This window comes from Dysidea avara, chromosome 10 (assembly GCF_963678975.1).
Source record: "Dysidea avara chromosome 10, odDysAvar1.4, whole genome shotgun sequence".
NCBI lineage: Eukaryota > Metazoa > Porifera > Demospongiae > Dictyoceratida > Dysideidae > Dysidea > Dysidea avara.
The window spans coordinates 1804471-1808366 of NC_089281.1; positions in this window are offsets into that span (position 1 = coordinate 1804471).

A 3896-nucleotide genomic window follows, 5' to 3' on the forward strand; every position below is an offset into this window, starting at 1 on the left:
TGGGTCTGGTTTGATCTAGTTCTACATACCCAATATAAACAGTTGTGACCTTGCAATTCAACTTAGTTGTAATAAACAGAATAAAATGTGAAAAAGCTACAGCTAAAGTGTGACTGTAATGATGAAATGAGGCGCCCACGAGTTCTCCTGTGCATGTTGCTCACACCTTGACCCATGTAGTATAATTATAAGCACTGATAACAGGGGGTCAGGGTATGCTCCCCCAGAAAAGTTAGACCATCTGAGATTGATTGTGAGAGCGATTTAAATTTGATCAAAACTATTGTACTAAAATTTGTTTGACTGCATGTTGCATCAGGGTGAGTGTTCTTTATTAGGGTGACTGCTCCATTAGAGTATATTGATCTTGCTTGACCAGTTTCTGGAAACTAAACCTCAGTAGCTATCCACTTAGAGCTGCACTTGGATAGACTCTTACTATGTACACTATAAGTTGAACTAAATAGCATATAAACTTTGTTAATGCATTCTTTCAAAGCACCTAAAGGTCCAACATAGCTCTCAGTTCAGTGACTTCAGATACCAATATTTGGTGAGGTAAGTGCCTCACCTGCCTACATTGTAGCTACACTGCTGAGGTGTAGTTGAACACAATTAATAACATCAACTATAGGTACACCTGTAGTAATAGGAAGTGCAAGCTGGCTGTTTTGAGAATCATCCATACTTTCCATAGTGAGCGTATTACTTGCAGAGGCCCTTCTCATACTGTTCTTTGTTTGTAACACTGTAAAACAGCAGTGATATGTATCCACATGCTGGAAGAATCAATTGAGGAATTCTAAACACAATTTTCTACTATATATAGCTCAAAGTTGTAGTTACTATATTTTCAGTCTTTTGCAAGGAATCTATGTATTTCTTTTGAATGAAGCCTCACTGTCTAAAAATGAAAAAGGAAAGACTTATTAACTATGTCATTATACAAACAAGAGTTAACCTGTACAACTCAGTGGTCAGTTACATATGTGGCTTATGCTTCCCAAACAAACACATTATGAAGAATGTTACAACTGTCAACACCTGGACTTGAAGTGGATAATCCCCTTAGTCCATACATTCCAATGATATGTGTATACCACATTTGTCAGTCCTCAGTGACTTGAACGATCATGTACATCTCATCTGTGTAGTTTATGCTGTACTAGTGAAGTATCTGAATAGGTATATAGCTGTATATGTACTTAACTGCTTCATCACATGATTATTGTATACTTAGTGTTTTTGGGCATAGTATAACAATGTTCATGTAAACTTTCTTCGTGCATAAACAAAGGTTTCATTACTATAAATATCAACTCTTTGGCTATACAACATTATAGTAATGCAGCACCACCTTATATGGACTTACTATACACTGCATAAGCAACTTAAGAGAATCCAAAGGAAGCACTACTTTCTTTACCCCTATCCTCTTAACATGCAGCAAGCCAGAGAGTGGGGGATAGGGTAACTTTGGAAATGAAATTATACAGTGAAGTTTGAATAATACAACAGATAATACAGCAGGATGCCATTCTGGGGACTGCCCCAGGAATATTTTAGATACGTTACAAGGTCTGTTATAGCATGTTAGACCACTCTTACTGTGTTTTTTATTAACTACAGTTTACTAAAGGAGATATATACTTATCTGTTAGTGATTGACTGCTCTATTAGAGTATTTAGATTCTTTTGCTACAAGCAGTGACCAATAATAATAGGGGCATGGAATCCCTTCTAAAAATGGTCCAACTACTTTAACAAACTTTCAGAGAAATTTGGTGCTTTTATCTGCTTTGTAATGAATTTTTCAAAATTCGATGCTATAAGCCATGCACCCAACTATTTATGACAATCAAAGGAAGTTAATGTTTGTGTTAAAAGAAAATTTGTTTGATTATACAACTGATGCACATCTAGCTGTGTATGTACTTTTATACAACACTCAAATATATTTAATTGTGAGTTTTAATTAGTAGGTAGGCTGGCCATTGGGAGTCTTGGGAGTATGGTATTTATATGATAGAGACTGCATGGTGGTAGCTTTTTCTCACAAATAGAAAGATAAAACTTCACTGGATGAGATTTTCATGACATATAGAGCACAATTGACATGTATATTAAAAATTATTGGAGGGGGGTCAAGAGTCCCCCTTGATCCACCCCTAAATTTGCCACTGTCTAGTGCAGTTTATTCTTTATTGTGCACCTTGCATTTATTACTGCAGAAAAATTTTTTTCTGTGTATGAATCTATGAATACCCTTGTTGTGTTGTGGAAATCTCTGATTCAAAGTCTTAATGAGTGGACACGCACATATGTTTTCTGTATGAAGATACATTATTATGTCAGTGTAGCAGCTAGTGTAGAATTTTTGAGAAATAAATTAGTTACATACTAGTAATTATACTTTGAACACAAATATATATTAATGTAAACATGCACTGGTAGGTGTTCAGTTGCATATTTGTGCACGTACATAAGTGCAAGTAATAACAACCGAACAATGTTATAAAGTGTCAATAAATTATGCCTTCTCGAAAAGTTATCTGTATGTAGCTAAAAGGAGTTCCATAGTCTACATCAATCATATAGATACAAATATACACAATAGCTACAAACTCCTCATCAAGCACCAGCCTTGTATACCTAGAGATCAACATAATATAATCTAATATGTTTGAGCATGTGTTATACATGGTTGTGTGTAATGTGTCCATTTGTGGTGTCTGTGTATGCTAGCGAGAATACTCTTGCAACCTAACTGACCAGTAATTATAGCCATGGCAGTCTAGCTTGTTGGGCATGAAGATAACAATCATATTCTGTGCTTACTTTGTTTTTGCTGAAGTTTGTTGTCACTTGGGCCATCCAAATAGTAATTCCAGTAGCAATGTTGTCTGGTAAATTCCTTGTCTTTTCACAGCAAATGCACATCTCCGAGGGTTATGCAGTAAATTATAGGTAAAACAGATTACACAAGGTTTTAAACATGAATTAATTTTAGAATTTGCAAGTATTGCAACTTTTTTCTATTATTGTCAACCAATTAAATGAATTGGTTGCTTATAAACTATTTTCTGTGATTGTTTTTAATGCTGCTGTACCAACTTTACTAAACATTAAACTTAGTTACAGTTTCATTAATTTATAAGCCCTCTCACAGACAAACAAATATTGAAACATGTTCATTCACCATGCAGGGATATATATATGCATCAAACACATTAACAACATATTAGGTTGAGAACAGTAGGTCATTGTATTGTAGTAATGAATATAAAACCACAAGAGAGAACATAAAATAATTAAAGTAAACAAACACTTATAAAAGTAGAACTCATTAAGTTAGCATGTACTTATCTAGACAGCAATGGACATTTTAACATGTACACTACATTATATTGAAAGTACATTAGTGGTTTATGTGATGGAAGCATAAATATAGGTTTCTAATTAGTGAACGCAACAATCGAGTATGTATTAATGAGCTCACTAGTATAGTGCTGAAACAAATAGCAATTTTTACTATAATACTGTCAGAGGAAGATGTGGCGACAGCCTCAGCCTTTTCCTCACCTGGAACTAAACCCAATCTTTGTATCGAATTTCAGCCAAAAGTATTTGGAGTTTCAATTACGCTATATGGGCCGGTGTAGTGGTATCCTGGTCCAGCAGATCATCGTCCATGCCACTTCTATATCAGACACTTAGTGGGAAATAATAGGATGTGAGAAGTGAGTAAATGTTATATGTATGTGAGTATATTTGTGTGTATGTATTGGTAAAGAAAAGCACTACTCTACTTATTAGTCAGAGTTAGTTATATATGTATCATACTAGTGGGGCAAAAAAATTATTAATTTTCAACAAGTAGAATAGGGATCAAAGAT